Source organism: Phlebotomus argentipes, unplaced genomic scaffold, assembly GCF_947086385.1.
Source record: "Phlebotomus argentipes unplaced genomic scaffold, Phlebotomus argentipes genome assembly scaffold_18, whole genome shotgun sequence".
Lineage (NCBI taxonomy): Eukaryota > Metazoa > Arthropoda > Insecta > Diptera > Psychodidae > Phlebotomus > Phlebotomus argentipes.
In genome coordinates, this window is record NW_026776177.1 from 3,139,704 (window position 1) to 3,160,415 (window position 20,712).

At 40.6% G+C, this 20,712-nt stretch overlaps 1 protein-coding gene across 1 annotated transcript in view; it reads left to right on the forward strand.

Annotated features, from left to right (window-relative positions):
• The first annotated feature begins 6,312 nt into the window (after window positions 1–6,312).
• Window positions 6,313–20,712, forward strand: part of LOC132260137 (BMP-binding endothelial regulator protein) — a 31,798-nt gene continuing 17,398 nt past the window's right edge. Inside the window, exon 1 of the mRNA XM_059758083.1 lies at window positions 6,313–7,689. The gene's annotated coding sequence lies outside the window, so the exon portion shown is untranslated. The remainder of the gene's footprint in view (window positions 7,690–20,712) is intronic.

Genomic DNA, 20,712 nt, shown 5'->3' on the forward strand with positions numbered 1-20,712 from the left:
TTAGATTTGTGCTGTTTAATCCGGACAAATTGAGCTGTGTGTGCATTTCCGGTGGAACAATGAACTCGTGCGCTGAACTTGTGCCACTGGTGAGATAATTTTCCCGCGGTGGTGCGAATGAACGGGCGGAGTTCAAGGCTCCGCAGACGCGATGATCTCACTCACGAGATCTCTCCCCAGACGCCTCTCGATGCCACTTCGCCGTGGAAGTGCTCCTCCGCGGCATCGCGCGGAGGCTGGAAAAAAATCCCATCTCCGATAGACCAAACAACCATTGCGGCAAAAAGAGACACTTAGCGGCTCCGCCGCTGCCGATTGGCCGGCCAGATAGTCTGGGGCGCGATCGCGCGAGCGTCCCAGACGCGGGGACACAGTAAATCAATATGAATTGGCAATATTTGGAGCGAGAGAGTGTCTTCAATTTCACATTGCCAGAGAGCTAATTTATTGGCCCCGGCGATCGCCTCCCACAACGCTGATGATGCGGTGTCTGAATTTGACCGCGCGCAGTCACGCCAAAAGCGGCCGATCGCGTCTTGGGATGGCTTTTAAGAGTTCCTCCACGGTGGAGATAAATGACTTATCTGGGGAGAATTCTCGGCTGCCTCTCGCTCTGCCGCACATCCCAACACGCTAATGTCTTTATAAGTGGACGGTTTTCCATAAAAGACCATCTTCATTTTCGGCTAATTTTTCAATATTGAATTCTGATATGAAAAATTCCAGCAGGTATCGCGCTTATTGCCTTTAATATTCGAGGAATTTTCGTTTAATTTATACATCCGGCTGATTATTATTTGATAGTTTTCAAATTTCATATAAATGACATCCACACGTTTTGTCACTTTGTGTGGATTAAATAATGTATGATTCCTCGTGATCTCGATTGGAACGCGTAATCTTAAGCACTCTGAGATGGAGAGTGTGTAAAATTGGCCATTTGAAGTCTATTAGAGTCCATAAAAATCCATGCTTTGCAAGCATTTCGACCGGTGAATTGAAAACAGTGAAAGATCAACTTTTCAATTTTAGATTTCCAAGATTTTTATAAATACTTGTCCCTAAAAGACTTCATTTCTTCAATAGAGAATTTTGAAAAAAATTAATGAATAGTATTAAAAATTGATTTCTTATAACTTTTTGGGATAAAATGTTCCTCAAAATCTGTTCATAATTGACTTTTGGACACCAATATTAGTCAAGATTCCAAAAAATATTTAATTAATAATTATTAATAAATAATAATTAACATTATCAGGTGTTTGAGTTGAAATTCCTCAAAATTTGCACAGAAATAAACGCTAAATTTTCAAATTGCTCTTCTAAAAATTGCAATTTTCTAGTTTAGTTTTCTCTGCACTTGAATCGTGGCCAGTTGAGCTTCTTGCCAGAGTCATCACAGGCTAAATTCCTAACTCGGGACGTCATGAGCAGCCGCCCAATAAATCTAGAGACTCAACGAGCGCCGAAAGGGTGGCCAATTGGAGGGCAATTGGGCCGCCCGAGTGGATTGGTAATGAGATGCAGAGCAAGAGTCACGAGTTCACAGAGTCTCCGGCGTATGCGGCAGTTGTTGAGTCCCTGGCGAGCCTCTTGGCAGTGCAATGACGATGTTATTGAGTCGTGATGTCTCGATGATGGAGGCTCCGTTTGGCCCTCTCGTGCCTCCCCGGCGGAGGGCCATTGTTTCAAGAATGGAGGCGCGCACCGAGGGAGATAAATTTGTCTGGTGCTGTAATCTTCTTCCTCTGCGCGCTCTCCTCGCCGGTCCGCCGCGGCGGCGGAGGAGGAGGAGGGGCCACTTTTACGGGTGGTCTCGACAATCTTCCTAACTATGAAATATAATGGGTCTGTTGTTGATTCTCTCCCTTCTCTCCCTCACTTTTGGTCATTCTGTGGCGGATGGAAATTACGTGGTGAATTTGTTTTTTCCTTCCACAATTCTCTTTTTTATTTCCACTTTCTTCCCCGACAATCTCCGCGGGTCTCTTTCTGACCCTTCTTCGGCCGTGTGTTTTCCTCTCCTGTCTCGCTCTCTTTTTTTTCGCTGCTGCTGTTGTTGTTGCTTTTCGGCAAATGCCGCAGGCCGAGAGAAACAAAGGCAGAGAAGGAGAGACAGGAGAAAAAATCTCCACATAAATTATCTCTTAATTACACAAGTCATGATTTTTATTGTGTTTCTCCTTCAAGAGGGCCTCTTTGCTCCCGCCGAACACTCTCACGCGTCCCCTCATCTCGCCTGATCACATCTCCTTCTCAGCCCAGCGACCACCTGTGAGATCGAACGCCCAAGGATCCTCTGGGAGGAGCAGCGCTGCGAATTCTGCCCGTGCAAATTGTCTCCATTCGTTTGCCATCAAGGGGAAAGTCACTAGTCGATTTTTAGGCCATCCTAATGGTCTCAATCAAGTGTTTAAATATTGATTTTTTTTCTTTGTATGGAAAAAATAAAAATTGAGGAAAAATAACTTTAAAAATGATTATTTTCCAAGTAAAATTGCAAGAAAAATAATGATTCAAATTATATATAAATATCTTTATATATTTAATTATTCTCTCCACATTTTGCAGTGGTTAAAGAGTTAATAAAGGCATGCAAAAGTTCCGATTGCGTTTATGTCGCAATTCCTATTTTTCAGGAGTTCCTTTTCAGCTTGTGACAAATTTTGTGACTTTTTCTCCCTTTTGTGCTGTTCTTGATGAATTTATTGCTCTTTAAGATATTCTACATTTTAATATAGTTAATAAATTGTTTTATATGTTGAATATATAGCAAATATTTTAATTAATCTGCTTTGCAAATTTCATTTCTTCTTCTACATGCCTTAAAACTGCTGCCCTCTAGCGGCAATTTGTGGAGAAATAATCAAAATTTGAAAAAATTTGGGAAAAATCGCAAAATAATTGAATAATCACGAAGTTACTGGTCTGAAATGGCGAGTGATTTTCCCCTTGCTGGCCAATATAGAGTATTCGTGGGTCTTCAGAGTGCCATTGGAGATATTAATTAGAATGCGCTGCGTTATGAGTGCTCAACGGATCACAGAACAAGATCATATAGTGGACTGTTGTTGACAATATAAACCACTTGTGGTTTTCTGTTATCTAGTCCAATATATATTTTTACCACTGTGGTTTTTGCACATTTTTCTAAGAAGTTGTATATTCACTGTCTTTTGTAGCCATAAACAGATTCTCAAAATATTTCCTATACTTATCAGTTAGAAGACCGACTTTTTTTCTGTTCCCTACTCTCCATAGACTTCTTTCTCTATTTTCGTTGCCATTCTCTCTGTGTGTATATATCTGTTGTTTTATTGAAAACGTGGTGAAGAAGAAAAAAAATGGAGATATTGAAAATGTTTTTGAACAACGCCGAACATCTAAAAATAGACATTCAATGTTTGAATAAGTTTTGCCAATTTAAATATTCTACATGCTTTCACATCTCCTTATCAAGGTGGCAAATAATGGTTAAAATCAACTTCTTAGTTCTATTAATATGCATCGTGCAACGGAAATTCCTTCGAGATTTATGTGTTTAAGCAATTTGGATGGCAAATACATATTCTCAACTGCAAAGTGGCCCGATTGCGAGGAATTCAGAGTGTCTCAGATGCATAGGAGAGACAATCAAGGACTTGCCTCAAGTCCAAAATCGATCCAAGATGCTCTCACTCTCTGGGACTCCTCGGCGGTGCCAAGAGAGCTCCTCCCTGTCCTCGAGACGCGCGGTGGCTTTGGAAGGCTGTGCAGGCATGAGGAAGTGCGCTCCAGGCCGGCGGGATGACAATGAGATGGATTTTAATAGTGCAGTGGAGTGTAAGACGAGTCTTTTATGGTCACGCCAGCATTCCTCGATGGAATGCGGCGTCTCATCTGTGGCGATTTGCATATGAAAAACGAAACCCACCAATTTCATATCAACACCAGGGCGACCTCATGAGACGTTTCGCGACGGTGAGACACCTGTTGTTGTGTGTGACACTCGCCATCCCGCAACATCCGCGCGCGCGAGAGAGATTTCGGTCATTGCTTCCCCGCCAGACGACAATTTTCCGGCTCCGCGATCGGCTGGGAAAACGGTTTCTCACTCTCCCGCTCTTTCACTTCAAAAATTTATGCCGTGCGCGCTTGGCCAGAGAGTCAATTAAGGCAGCCACCTTGTCTCGAGAATGTGGTCGTGATATTTTGAAATTGAAATCACGAGAGATGCCAAAATACCATAATTTCCAATATATTCGCCTCTCCATCGAGATAAACGAGTTTAAAGAGTCGCCGTGGTCACCAAACGCTCTTCCATGGGCCAGTTGGTGAAACAATCTGTTTGCCACACACTCCCAACACTGCCAGAGAGACAGAGAGAGAGTGCGAAGTCGAAGGCTAAAGCACATGATTATCCCACCCAGTGCAAAGGCAGTTGTGGAATTCCTCCGCAATTGCATTGGTCGACATGGTTGAGCAAAAAAAAAAGTCCCTCATGGGAAAAGACAAAAGTACATGTGGAATGCGTAAAATTTTCTCGCCCAAGGACTTGGAAGACCTCTTGCCAGTCATAAAAGTCTGCAGAGTTTTTGCAAATTGTGAGTCTCTTAGGCGAGAGCTAATGGCTTCCCACAACGCCGAAGAGATGAAACCCTTTTGCCACACTAATGCATGCCAGAGAGAGAGCCTCTTAATTGTCCGAAGGCTCAGGCTTTTCCACTTGTATTGATTTTGACTGCCCATTTGCGTCTTCTTACATTCGCCATCCGAGCACGAACTGCAACCATGGCGAGAGTGAAATTCATAGAAATGGACCAATATATCAATAATTATTGATCAGTGATTGAATAACAAGGATTTCTGCAGAAAAATGTCATTTATCACGTAGTGTGTTAAGTACTTCCAAGAAGCCAATGTTTATGGACACGAAAATGTTTGTTAATTCCTTCCAGAGATAAACTGCAGAAGCATAAACTAATCACAGTAATTTTATATGTTTTAAAAATCATGTTTTCCCAAGGGGAAATGAAAATAGTCATAAGTGGTGTACAGATCAGTTTGCTTTCTTAACCGCCAAATTATCCTGTTTCTTTGGATTCCCTCTGATTTTTGACACAGAAACCAAAGAAGAAACTTTAAGAATAATCCTTTTCTAGGTTATGTAACGAAATAAGGACAGAATTTTTTATACTGAAGTCGAAAGATCGTTAATTTTTGATAGAATTTAGCATTTGGATGCAATAGACATTAATAATCTGAAGCTTTAATGCAAACAAACACTTAAAATTGTGGTAAAGTCAAACATAACCTCAAAAATAATCATTTAAACTTGGAAAATTATGATTTAGAAAGTTGTCTGGATGATTTTGAGTTGATATTTCAAAATTATGGTCGAAAAAGTTGCCCAAAAAAGCCTCTTTAAGTGGATTTTTACAGAAATATCGCGTGGAAAGTTAAGAGATTTGTGATAAGGTGAGAATTAGTGCTGGAAACAGTCTAAAGTTTCAACTGTTGTACAAATTAAGGACACATTCTCTTCCCCTTGTGCTTTTCTCATTGTTTCTGCCGTTTCTGCCGTTTCTGCCGATGAATGATAAGTGAATTCAAGAATATATTGACTAATCATGCAACTGGCATATTACAATATCTCTTTTCACATATTTGTCCGTGAAAGTGTGTTTATATCACACTTATGATTGAATTGGCATAACTCCAAAAGCATCAACTTTTTCCTCCGTTCAGTGCAATAGTTTGGATTTGCAGAAAATTTCGCATGACACATTCGATATGCTGAGCAAATTGGATTAGTGATTTTTTTTTTACAGGAAAACCTCTTTTGCGAATTCCACGAAGATCGCGCACAATTCCGAGTATTTTTCACCCAGTCATCGGCACAATTTGAGAAGCTCTTGCCTAATCTTATCGTCACATTTCTCTGCACTTATTACATCACTCGGGCAGATTTGCGTGTGGTTTGGCTTTTTTTCGCGCTCAGGGCGAATCAGTGACGAAAGTCGGCGTATGCACACAATTCCCCAGCGCGGAGATTATCTCCGGCCTGGAGTGGTGCTCAGCCGGGGCCCACGACTGCGTGGGCACGCCATTGGCTAGAGTTTCACGGGGGTGACTGCGTGAGTCACAGCCACCCCGGGGGTGGCGGGAGGCCCGCCCGGCGGCGCGAGCGAGACGGCGAGTGCGCGCGAGCGAGGCGGCCGCATGTGGGTATCTGGCTGGCAGTGTGAAAAGCTCGTGTCTCTGTGTGCTGTGCGAGCAGTTGAGCCCTGTTCGCTGGTGACTGGCTTCGCAGCGCGTCTTGGAGTTCACCAGAGACAGTTTCAGTCCGACTGTCGTCCAGTCAGCATTGGCCTCCCGAGAGCCCCAGGCGATGTGTGACGGCTTGTTCGCGTGTTTGTTTGCGCCCATCTCGTGAATCTCCATCGGCTCTGTCGATTCTGACCCCAGAGCGATTTTTGGCCAAGTCCGTGGCGAGTGTGGCGAGACTGAGGAAGCGCGCGCGCCCGCAGTGTTTGTGAGTGAGTGCGCCCGGAATCTCTGGGTCGCCCCCAGAAGTCAACGACGATAAAGACATTTTCGCATCTCCGCGGCGGGGAATGAAAACATAATTTTCTCCAGTTCGGTGGAAAACACAAACGACGAAGAGACTTTTGCCAATAGTCGATTGCACGATCGACATGATCGCGCAGCGATCTTGAAGGCAGCACAAAAAGTTGGCAAGCAGCGCGCAGAGAAGCTGCGAGAGCCGAGCAAATTGATAAATGTGCCTGTGAATATTTCACATGACACAGAGATAATTCCCCTGAGGAAGTAAATTTCCGAAAAGATCAGTGGAGTTTGTGATCTCTGGCACTTGAGATAGATCACGAGCGCGCCGTGCTCCGCTATCGTCGATTTCCGCGGGTGATAATCTTAGAGAAAATCGCAAGTGACGATCTAGTGTGTAAATCCTGCCAAGTGCACGGGAATAACAGCTGAATGGGTGGCGAAAAGTTGTGAAAAAGAGCAAGAGAGCAAGAAAGAGAGAGAGAGAATTGATGTTTGTGAGTCAGAAGCGAGGGCAATAATAATGTTGTTATTGCATCAAGTGTTGAAATGTTGTGTGTTAATTGTTTATATGGCTAGTTCATTGTATGCCGGTGACATCGAGGAAATAAGACAGTAAATCAACTGCAACGGCAGAGTTGATAATCGCCAAAGGGAGCTGCAAAAGGCGAAAAATATTGAAATACATCATCGAAAATAGCACCGTGAAGAGGCAATTCTTTCATCTAAAAATAATTTCTCTCGCATTTTTTATTTTAACCGAACGCTATATTCTTTATACTTGGTTAAATGCTCTCTTTTTAATATCTTGTCTGTGGGGAGAGAAGTGACACGAGTGTGTGTGTGCGTGTGTGTGTTGATAAAACGTGGAATTGTATGATTCAAAAATAGCAAAAAGATCGACACAAAGTCTATTAGATCCACACGATCGTGCCAGGCCATCAGCGCAAGAACACCTTCGATCACAGAGCCGACGAGTCCGGTCGGCGTGTCGAGATCAAGAGTGTGATCGAGCAAGGAAGAGAGACACAAATATATAAAATAAATTTAGATGTCCGCTGACGACGACAATTTTCCTCAGAGCACCACTCAGCAGCGGCGAATTATTGAGGAAATTGAAAAAAGGCACAACCACAATTCCACGTATGTATTCCGAATGGCAGTCGCACTAGCATAGGCCTGTAGAGTGTAAAAGGAGGAGGAGGAGGAGGAGGAGGAGAGAAAAAAACCATCCAGATATTCTAATAAATTATTCATTTTCTTCGTCTCACACACATGATCGCATGCGAAGTGACCTTAGATTGTTAATTATATTTGAGCTCATACAATTGTGCTACACTTCGATGTTCGATGATCTTTCATCTCGCTCATGTGAGCTGTATATATGTGGCTCTTGTCGATAAATCACTCATTTTTCGCGATCGTGCTCCTTCTTTGCCTTCAATTTCCTCTTTATTGGACTTTTTTTTCGGCTCCTCCTCGCTGCACAATGCGCAGATCATCAATTTTGCGTCTCCATCACTTTGCCACTTATTCACAGTCACTGAATTTTACTGTCTCTCTAATGGATATTGTGCGACCTTTCTGGGCTAAATGCACGACAATCCATTGAATTAAGCAATTAGCTCTGAAGGAGTTTTATGATAGAACTCACCAATGGCACAGTCAATTGCTCCAACGGCGAAATTTAAAAGTTTCCGCTCTCAAATAGTGGAAAAATTGAAGATTTTCATATCGTTTAGTGTATCTTAGGGAGTTATTCCACTTTGTGACACTTATCTAATACGAATTAAGTATAATTTTAGAGGGAAAATAGGACTGATATGGACTAATTAGTCCTTAGACTGTCGATTTTAACTTATATACAGTGAAATTAGCACTTTAGGGCACTGAAAAGTCCCTTAACGACTTAATTATAGACTCAGAAGTATTATTTAAAAATTCTGTAACACTTTTTGGACTATAAATTGAAAGATTAACACATTCATCCCTTTTAAGCTGAGGCTTAACAGATCTTATGTCCTGATTAGAGACTTTCTTAATCCTTCCAAACCACCTTGTGTGAAGGTTGAGACGAGAAATGTTAAGGATTAGCACAACTATAACACTTGGCGAAGAGATTCTCCTTGTGGTGAGAATTTGATTTTTCATACTATATGGATTTTTCCACCCTGCTGAGAATATAAATTTACAAACAAACGCAAAGCATATCGGGTACACACAATTAAGGCTGTGTGGCAGAAGGAGGAAGGCAAAAAAAAAGTTGCTACATGAATTAGAGAGAGCAAATGGTGTGGCAATTGTGTGGTTGGCAAATAGACGTCTGATCTCTAAATAATGCAAGAAAAGTAAATTTTCAGTTCCTTCTGGAACAAGTAGCAACTTTAAGAGATTCATCCTCCAATATTTGCCAATATACTAAAAATACATCGTTCACTATGTGGTTATTCTCAAGAGCGCACAAATGGAAAAATATTTTAGTCAAATAGAGTGACTCACGCGGGGCGGCTCAGTGGCACGGCGGGGCGGATTCGGAGGCGAGAGAATATAAGTGGCGCGTTGTTGCAATTTGTGCGCAATCATGTGTCCAGAGAGTGGATCCGTGATTGAGCCAGAACACACCTTCTCAGAGTCTGTTCTCTGTATCTCAACTGTCACCGGAGATTCCCTGATCAGTGCCGGGGGTGGCGCAGAAGCCAGCGTTTAGCAATAACCTTCCGCAATATCGCCACCAAGGGGGAAATAATGCGGTCAAAAGTGGTGTACAGCTCAGCAGAAGTGCTTAAAAAGTGGGAGAATTGAAAAACCTACAATATTCCTTTCCTGAATGCTTCTTCTAGTGACAAATCATCCAGGTTCTATGGGTTTCCTTCCATTTTCACGCAGAAACAAGCGTAATAGTCTTTTTTCTAGGTTATGTACCGAATCACAGACATATTTAGCGAATAATTCGCATTCTAGCACGTCAATTCTTATACTCAAATCGGGAGAGACCGTGAATCGATGTCATATTTATTCGTTGTCAAGAAACACTGAAAATAGTACTAATATTGAACATAACCTCAAAAATAGTCATTCGAACTTGAAAAATATTCTGGATAATTTTGAGTTCATTGGCAATTTATAACAGATGATTTTGTGATCTAAAAAGCTTCCAAACATAGTTTTTGAAGATCTCAAAGTTATATTTTGAGGTTATGATCGGATAAATACCCCCTAAAAAGCGATTCAAAGTCGCTTCATCTAGAAATATCGGATGAAAACTTGAGAGAATCGTTTTTATGTTCACAAATTTCATGTTCCCAAAGTGTTAGACACAGTTTGAAGTGTTTAAGGCATATTATCTCCCCCTTGATCGCCACCGAGCGCCGTTCTTGGCCCCTCGCATTTCACAATTTATATCTTTGCGCTCGGGCGTCCGCTTGAGAACACTCATCACGGCAGAAGTGTTTATTTTTGCGGGCGAGATGGACGCACTTTATGGGACCACCTGCCCATATTTTCACCTTCTCATTTGGCACAGTATTGGGAAAATTGACTAGTCACTTTTCACTCGATCACTCCTCGTCTGCTTAGCAACTCCTCTTGGCTCAAATCACTGACCTTGCTCGCAAAAGCACACCAGCAGATCATTGGTCCAAATTCACACGTTTTTCCGCGCAGTGAAAAGTCAGGAAATGACGCCGTCTGGTTGATGTTGTGTCTGTCGATCGGCGCAAGATATCGGCGGAAAAAATTTCCATACTCCAACTCAGAGATGCTCCAATTTGCCGTGCACAAAACGAGTCGATTTGCTTACATTGCAAAATTGCGTTATCACCCAAATTATATTCAGTTTTTTTTGAGGCAAAAACTCAATTAAATGATACTCAATTTGATGACATTTTCAATTCGAAAAAAAAACTCCTTCATATTGAATATTTTAATAGCCATAATTTGAATTTAATTAATAAAATCTGTGGCTTTGCAAAAATTCACCAAATACAAGTACTGCAAAATAATTTATCACTGCACTAAAGTGGCTTTCAATTGATTTGTTTACGGCAATTTCCAATGAAATGTAAATACTTGTCGCTGATTAAATTATTTTATTGGGTTACATCAGTTGAAATAAAGCAGATTAATTGAAAATCAGGCGAATTTCATCATGCAGAATTGCTGCAAATTCTCCCTTCTTTTTTCAAAGCCCAACGAAATGTCTCTGAACTGAAAATGTCTTTGGAAAAATGTGTGGATGGAAAAATGTGAGCAAAACACGGCGTATTTCGAAGGGGGGGTGAAGAATAAATTGCAAAAATGTCTCCGGAACGAGCGATAAACTATCCATTCATGAGATTTCTATTACATGGCTTACATTCTCAAAAAGTCCATAATTCGCCCATTTCCATCTCATAGCGTCCCATTTATCAACATGTAATAAAAATTTGCAGCAATTTCTGTCGCTCTTGTTGTGTAACATTTTCGGGAGGCGGAGAAGAATATTTGTATGATATTGTGTGCGGAGAAGTTATTGGCAATTCTTCAAAATGTGAATTAAGAAGTTGTCTGATGGAAAACAAAGGAGGATGAAGAGATTTTTAATGGATATCCGAATGCCATTGTTGTCCGTGCCCTTCTTCCGCGCGCTCCTCGCGAGCAACAATGGCACATCGGCGAGTCATGTCTCATGAAAACTTCTTCACCATCTCCACAGCTCACGAGAGTCATGATCCAAATGTCACCCACACACACTTTCAGCTTTACCCACAAGGCGCTCAATAGTCACTTTATATTTCTTGATAGATTTATGCACAATTTCTGGGACAAGGATATTACAGCATCGCTCAGTGCAGTAACAAAAAGTCTTGTAAAAGAGCGCGCAATGGAACAATTGGAATTAATAATGACTTTATGTCCCATTCCAATGGCACTCATTTTTCCATTAATATGCCAGAGCTTTTTCTCCCCCCTCCAAACTCACAATATCACAATAATAAAAAATAAAGCATCCCAAGAGGCGCACTTTGGACATACAGTGACTCCAAATTAAATAGAGCCACCCAAGGCCCTGAGACATATCGGTGTGCCGCGAATTTTCACGTGAAGCTAGAGATCTGAAATTTTCTACCAATCTTCCCTCATTAATGAGTAATTATCATGCCAAGTTTGAAAACATTCGGCTTAATACTTGATCCGTTCGTGACACTAAAACCGAACCTATGCATAAACGGCTCTCCAAATTAAATAGAGCCACCTGAGTAACATTAGAATTTTTTGCCACTTAAGTATGTTTTTTGTTCTTAATATGGTTTAAATGTATCCGGGGTGTCTTCGGGATAATTGTCCTTACGATTTTCATTTATTATCTCGACTTTGGAACTGTTTGATATAAAAATTTGAGTAAGTGAATATCAAGTTATGGGGCGTATACAGTCCATGACTCTGGAGGATCATACGGAGGTTTTTCGGCTGCGCAACAAAGGACATTTAATAAGGGGAATAACCAGAAGGACCTCTTATTCCAGAAAGAGAGTTTGGAGCGAAATTGACCGCGAAAAAACTTTGATTTCGCGGAAAAAGTGTCGCGGATAAGATCGCGAAAAACTTTTTCGACGAATTGTTCAGTTGTTTTAGGCGAATTCCGTCATGTCTGCTTCTAAGATCCATTAGAAATAGTTTCCTAACGTTCCTCCAATCCTATTAATACCATAAAGAACATATTTTATGAGTCTAGGACTGAAATCAAGAGCGACAAAGAAGAAATACATTGATTTTGAAACACAACCTTTTCAACTAATTCGCGTTCTCTATGAAATACGAATCTCGGGCATCAGGAAAATGGCAAAAGGTCCTGTATTTTGATGGACCGAAGTTCACCTGTCATGGATCTGATGATAAGAGATTCGTTTGGCACCTCAAAAGCCAATAACTCAGCTTACAATACACCATATCAACATTAAATCATAGCGGAGGAAATACAACGTTTTGGTGATTGTTGTTCCGCGCTCTTGATTTCAGTCCTAGACTCATAAAATCTGTTCTTTATGGTATTAATAGGATTGGAGGAACGTTAGGAAACTATTTCTAATGGATCTTAGAAGCAGACATGATGGAATTCGCCTAAAACAACTGAACAATTCGTCGAAAAAGTTTTTCGCGATCTTATCCGCGACACTTTTTCCGCGAAATCAAAGTTTTTTCGCGGTCAATTTCGCTCCAAACTCTCTTTCTGGAATAAGAGGTCCTTCTGGTTATTCCCCTTATTAAATGTCCTTTGTTGCGCAGCCGAAAAACCTCCGTATGATCCTCCAGAGTCATGGACTGTATACGCCCCATAACTTGATATTCACTTAATCAAATTTTTATATCAAACAGTTCCAAAGTCGAGATAATAAATGAAAATCGAAAGGACAATTATCCTGAAGACACCCCGGATACATTTAAACCATATTAAGAACAGAAAACATACTTAAGTGGCAAAAAATTCTAATGTTACTCAGGTGGCTCTATTTAATTTGGAGAGCCGTTTATGCATAGGTTCGGTTTTAGTGTCACGAACGGATCAAGTATTAGGCCGAATGTTTTCTAACTTGGCATGATAATTACTCATTAATGAGGGAAGATTGGTAGAAAATTTCAGATCTCTAGCTTCACGTGAAAATTCGCGGCACACTGATATGTCTCAGGGCCTTGGGTGGCTCTATTTAATTTGGAGTCACTGTATGAATTTCACGCGGTTTTCTCTTTCTTCTGCGACAAATGGCGCGCGCGGAGATTGCGGAGAAAAAAAGAGGGAAAGTCTCCGCAAAATTGTGACTCCGTGCTTACAGACGATTCGTCTCGATGGCCAGGAATTCGCCACAGAAAGAGAGAAGTGAATGTGAATTGTGTGAATCAACATGCGGTAATTGAATTAATTGGTCACCCACGTTCGCGAATTCCTCACTTTGTCAACACATCTTCTATGACAAGAGTCTCTCCGTGGGACGCGCTCTAGGAAGTCACTCCGTCGCACACAGATTCACTTCCAGTCGACTCACTCGCGATTTATGATCTCGCGCTCCCATGGAGAGATTTTCCAGGTCAAAATACTGCGCTCTGAAGCTTCCTTTGACGTCTTCGAAATTCGTAATTATACTAAATAATAGAGCAAGACTGCAAGAATTATATTAGAGCCTCTTTTGGCAATTTATAGACCAACTTTGTGTGCTTCATAGACGCTTTTTCTTCAATTTATGATATCGCTATGCTGCCGAAACATCGCACAGCAATAATTACAATTAAAATTATAATGAACGCCTCATAATTAACCAATACAGAAATTAAATGTCAGAATTAAAGAAAAATGAAGCTTGATGTTGAGAAAAGCGCTAATATTGCTCTGTAATAATTATTTTGTGAATATTTCAATTCATTTCATTGGTATTCAACTGAAAAAATTAATTTCTGAAGTTGATTTTTAACAGTTTTTCAGCGCATTTTGTACAAAAGAATTCTAAAAAATCAATCTTTCTAAGAACATTTTAGGAGCATCCTAAAAATCTAGAATTAATATGTTATTAAAAGAGGCATTTTTTTTTATTTACGCTGCAAAGCATGAAACTTTTTCACGTTCTAATTGTTTGGATAAATTTGATTTCTTACTATTGTTTAAACTATGAAAAATCGACATTTTCGGTAAATCTTGAATTGTTCTCTAGCTAGAAAATCGTCGTTTGGTATTAGTTTAACTCTGTACAGAGCCTTGCTGAGATTTTGCTGAAAAATCCCCTTCTTAGCTGGACTTCTAGTGACGTGATTGGATGTGGATTGGAGCCTAGAATGGCGTTAGGCGCTCGGTGGGGATGACTTTCATGATTTGTATTGATAGCCTCCACCCTCAAGACAAAGTTCCCCGCCGAGCTTATCATTAATTCAATTTATATTGAAATTCATATAAATTGAAACTGACATTGATTGGCCGCTTGAGAGTGTCGGCGAGACTTGAGAAAAATCAATTTGATATTTTCCATAGAAAATGGAAGCGATAAATAAGAATTGCATTTACATACTTACTGAAGTAGTCTCTCTGTGGCATTAAAAATAATATTGGCATATTGAAATAGTTCAATTACTATTACTGCGTCTATTTATTATCTGACAATCAATTCCTACAATGCACACTAATTTATGATCTCCTCCGTGCACGGTAATTAATTCTGTATTTACGTGTAATTAAACGTCACTGGGTCTCTATCCAATATTTGCCCACGATTTATGCCACACTGTCATGCCCAAGATTTGTCGTGAACCCAGAAAAAGAGCGTCGAAACACTCAAATAAAATACTGCAAATTGAAAATTTCATTTCGGCAAATCGATAAATGGGAGTTTTGTATGGACTTCTGAGTTGGTGAGAAGTAAGAAAAAAGCGGAGTCTTTTGGCACCGTGAACTAAATTTAATACAACTCTTGGAGCTCATTGAATTGAGCATTTGGAAAATTTATTAGATTGCTATCTAATATGGGATTTATGGATAATTGCAACTTCTTTTCATATATTCCAAATGTTCGACGGCGCTTCTTTCATCTCGATGGCGCCTCTGAGCGTCTCTCCTTTTCACACAAGTGTGACTGATCTACTCTTGCGGTGTCTCTCCTTTTGCGTCATTCCTTCTTCACTCTGACGTAGGCGCGTCTCATCCTCTCTTATCACTGCGCCTCCCTTTTGCCGCCACGCAGCGCGAGGGTGAGTCACGCTCGTGGCTCAATCACCCTCATTCACGTACACTTTTTCCCCTCTGCGGACTATGAATGGGAGAGAGATTTTTATGAATCATCAATGAAAATCAGCCAATTCAGCCGAAGAAGTTTGATATCTAGAGCAAACTTTGGATCACAATATCGCCTCACTCTCTTCGCCTCAGATTCGTGTCTCTGCATATTATGCTGAGCGAAGACGCCACAAGAATAAGATGGACGAGGGAAAAAATCTTCTTGACCCGATTCGACGCAATTGGATGCAATTCATAATCCAATTCGCCTCTCTCACTCACTCGTCATGATTGTATCGAGTGACCACGACATGGCAAATAGACGCTTTGAACACTGCTTTTCACACATTTTTCCCACTAATTCGCGCTGAAATCTGGGCAATTCGATGGCATTTTCCCCACTTAAAGTGGCGACGCTTGATCACATTCCACAATATCATAATTCACTGCGCCCGAGAGTCCCTTTAACGCCATGCACAGGACTTTTGGGTCAATGCGTAGAAGTCCCATTTTTCGCTATTTATCTGGCTCTTCCGATTTAGGTTGCTCGTCGCATCTCTTTTTTCTCGGCTCCTCGAGTGCCGCGGCGAAAAGCTTCCAAACGGGATGCCATTGTTTTGCATAAAATAATTCACTATGAGCAAAATTTATGCCCACTGCATCGGACAAGAGAGGAGACGTGGAAAAAATATGCGTGCGAGTCCGACGAAGGGAAGAGAATTCGAGCTTCCTTGTTGCAGTGTCGCTGGCGTCTGCCAAAAAAGGAGATGCCTTCTGTGGGGAGTTTGAAAGAAATCCAAAAATTCTGTGATTAATCATTGATGATCCATTTTAAATTCTACTCTGTTGGATATGATGAATATATTTGCCAGGACGAAGCACCAACTTTCGGTGTCACTTTAGGGCGAATTGGGCAATTTCAGACGCTACTGAAGGGGATGCAAGGGGTAGAAATAATTATAGATAGAAGTCTTAGGAATTGGATGTTTTTAAGACATTTTCTATATCATTTTTCTGTGTAAAATCAATTTTACTGTTTTTCTAGGTTATGTGATTGATTTAAAACCTTTTCTAACGATTAAAAACCAATCAAATTCATCAAATTTGTGTTTAAGTTGAAAATATTTCAACTGTAAAGCAAAATTGTAAAGCATTAGTGTTCAAAATAACTTTGTATTTGTCGGAGCAGGTTTAAAAGTCTATCACAACCTCAAAAATATCTTTTTAATCTTAGTTATTTCCTCGTTTTGAGCTTTAAAGTGGCAAAATCAGCTTCAATTTCTATTAGAAACATTGTGATATTCGCTATATTTACTCATTTCCGGCTTTAAAAGGATTTAATTTAGTCCAAGAAGAATTGCTTGAGTAGATTCACAACCTCACAATTTAGTCATAATTTTTCTAAACATCTTCCGATGACGAAACTAGAAAATTCAGAGAGAAATTGCTCATGAACGAATCCTTGGATATAAAGATCAGTTCTTACAATCTTAAATCTAAGCATTTGAAGAGCTTTAACCGCTTGAAAAACGATAAGAAACAGTTGAAGGAGGCTAAGGATTCTGCAGAGGAAGTGTGGAAGTATCAGGAAGTGGTTTAAGGCATATTATCTCCGCCTTGGGCTGATGAAACCGCGATGTTAATTTTGAATCGTCTGAGCTTATGTGTTTCTCTAGAATTTCACATCCGTAATCCGGTTCATCGCTGAAATTCAACTCTGGCGCGACATTTGAGAAACAATTAAGGAAGATGTGAAAAATTGTCCCAACAGAAAGAGACCCTGTGGCCAATAAAAATCTATACGCGGTATGAAAAATGAGTCTGCTGGCTTAAGGCGCGCGCGCGGGGGCGTTTCTAGAATCGGCGAGAGAGACGTGAGATTGAGCACAGAAAAAGAGAGCCTCCTCAAACAGCAACTATTAATGCCATTAATGAAATAAAATATTGAGTGAGCAGAGTGTCTGGCAGCCACTGGTTTTCATTTTCACCTTTTTTTCCTGCCTCCAAAACCACACGGGGTGATGTTTGTCAAATAAAACAAATGACACACTCTCAAATACGCCAAGTGAGAGACTGTGGAGGCAAGGTAAATACACTTTTTGGTCTCTTAGGCGGCAAACACTCGCCAGTCAACGGTTCTGAGTCGCGCGAGATGGCTTTCGCGCCAGCAAACGCGAATTCTCCCAATTCGGGAATTTAATACTTCTTTTTCACATCCGCATTCAGGCGGCCAGCTGTCGTCACGGAGGCGCGACGGTGGAAGTCGCCGCCGCTGGCGCTTCATGATCGATCGATTGCTTCTCTTCTGCAAATAAGATCGATCGCGATCTGTGCGAAATCGGAGAACTTTCCCAGTGTGTAGATCTCTGCGCCAGTGGCCAGAGATGAGCCACCGCGGAGACATCCTGCTCCGGCGACTCGTTTCATTGCTTGACTTTGGAAAATCCCACAAAGAGATGTGTTAAATTCCACAAATATTCAACTCTCACAATAAGTCAATTGATTTTTTTCCACCGGCTCTCCATCAACACATACGCACACGTCCAATTATTTAATTCTCACAAAGCGCAAAGTGCTTCAAGTCACTTTTAATGATATTTAAACAACAATCTCGGCGCTGAGAAGGACTGAGAGGTTTGTTTGAAGAATATCTCTGGTGGTAAACGCCCGAAAAACTTACGTGATCCAGCGCACTTTGGCAATTTACTGCATCTCGTAAATAGGCATTTCCCCAACTAAATTTCTTTTGATAATCTCCTCTCGGCGCTCTTCCCACTCCCGCCATCGATTTATTGTTCAGCTAATTGGAACATGTGTCTGGCATTTCTTTTTTCGGTGATTGGGTGTAAAAATACACGCACACACACATTGTGCGGCGTTGCACAAGAATAGAAAAAGAAAAAAAAAGATTTCTTCCTTGAAGAGATGAAAATGAAAGTTATAAAATCTGAGACGCTCTGGAGATTCCGAGAGACAATTTAGAAATTTTACTCTCACCGCAATAATCATTTCATTTTCTCCCCAAACGATTATTGGGTGCAATTAAAGAGGCAATTCTGGTCTGATTTTTAATTGAAACTTACACAGTGCGATGAGACATGTGAATGCAATGGGCTTCAAAGGAACGATTAACTTCCAGTTCAAGTGAATGCACGAGAAAATGACTCCCTTTCGTAATTGGAATATTTATGACTGTTGTGGTTATGTTTGGATTACACGTTAGACGCTATCTTAAGTCTCTTAAACATGTCAAGTTCATTGGTTTGTCACTCAGTATATTTATAGCATTATTTTGATTTTATTCTGCCCAAAGAGGGGAAAAATCAATTTGATTTTAGACATTTAACAACATCTTTCTGTGATTGAATTGCAAACTTAATGTTCTTCATAAACCGATGAAAAGTCATTCAGGAGAGCAAATTGAAAATTTAACTTTAATATCGCTGAGAAATTGGCCAAAATCACTTTAAAACATGCAAAATACCTTCGAATTGCTCTTTAATATTTTTTGTGAATATTTCAGTTGATTTTATTGGAATTTTTGACTAAAATATGGCAAAGTTTATGGAAAAATTGAAAATATTACTTTCCAATATTGATTTTTAATAGTCTTTTCAAGTATATTTTAGCCAAACAAGTTTAAAAAAAAGCTTTTCTTACTTCACATAAAATTTTCTTCAAGATTTTCAAGCATAGAAATTAGAAAGTATGAGAAATATTCATTCAAAGTCGGAAAATCGAAAAATTATTTCCATTAGTCATCCAAAAATATAAGACGGAAAATATGAAAAATTGACTTTCGATATTCTAGTCATTTTTCACCGCAGTTTTTCATAGGAAAAACCCTGAGTGATCGTATTTTGGCACACACTTAGTAATTCTGCAATGTGACGCTGGTTTAAGATCATGAATGAAGCCTGAGTGAATCAGTTATTACCACTTATGATATCATCGATTTGCAATTCCTGTGGGAGAGAGTGAATCTGCCGGAGAGTTGCTAAAATCCGTGATTCAGACGTCCCGTAAAAGTCTTGACTTTTGTCCACATGTGCGGCAGTGAAAAGTCCGCGAGGAGCGTCTGAAATAGCTGCGCATGTGACTCAATATGAGCGTGATGGATTTTCCAGGAATTGTCAAATAATCTCCACGAAGTGTGAGCATTTGTGCGCCAGAGTGGCGACATCGGAGCTCTCTTCCTGGCCCGTGGGCCTCTTAAATCACACACACGAAATGAGGTAGAAGATGTCCTTGTATAGAATGTGACGGCAAAAGAATTCCGCCCCCGCAATCCATCAAATCTTGCACCACAACAAACTCCAAATCCGGTCACTCTTTTTTATTCGCCTGACGCTAATTCTCGTTCTCACCAGACTCGTGATGAGAAACGGAGTGGCTCTTTTTAGCATTAATACATGGCACATTGATATGTCATGAGTCAACCCGACCTGATGGCGTTCCGGCGACCCTATGTTTTTCTTCAGACTTCGCCAAAACACTCCGAAGGAAAGTGTGCCATTGCGCGCACTTCACAGGCGAGAAAAACTGGAAAAGTCGAGCCTCAACGTTGAGCACTTTTGTCTGAGTGTGCAGCATCGCCAAAAAGTCCCCCCAAAGATGGGAAATAAAACATCTTTCGTCATAGCATCGGAATGGCTTATTTGTCCGCGTGGATTTTATTGTTATTGTTGCGATAACTCTGGGGAGAAATCGATATGTCACAAAATAGGATATGATTATTAGCGAAACTATTAAGCCTTTATTAGTGCCAATTTTGTCCAATTTCGTCGTTGTGTTCCTGAAACACGGCCGCAAAAAAAGCGCCAACGGAGTGAGAGTAATTCTTAGTCAATGATGCTGTGCGTCATCTCGCGATCGCGACTCTTTCATACATTGTGTGTTTGTTGCAAGGGAAACGCCAAAAGTGCGAAAATTGCCTCGCATGTCTCACACGATGATGGAGAAAATCATGCAATTGGCAAGTGTATTAGCATAATTGCACTAAGCGCCATTAATTTTCCAATCTAATGCGGAGAACCGTAATGTCATCGCATATTTAAATATTTCTCTGTGTGGCTAAATTTATGGAAATTGTATTCAGAAACACATTACAAACACGATAACAACAATAAGGTGTCGTGGAATTAACTAATAAATCTCCCCAAGCGCCAATTTTGTCAAAGCCACGGATGAATTTTCATATTACAGACGAGCAAAAAAAATCCGGAGATCGTCACAAAATGATCGCACGCGACATTCGTGGAAAAAATTAATGTCGCCTTTTTTCCACACTGACATTTAGATCAAGAATGTGTGTTGTTTATTTGGTCGTTTTGGGCGCAGAATCTTGAAAAAAATTCTCGATCAGTTCGCGCTTGAGGGCGGAAAATGGGCACAAATTGGGAGGGAAGAAAAAGACTTAAGAAACCTTCTTTTTT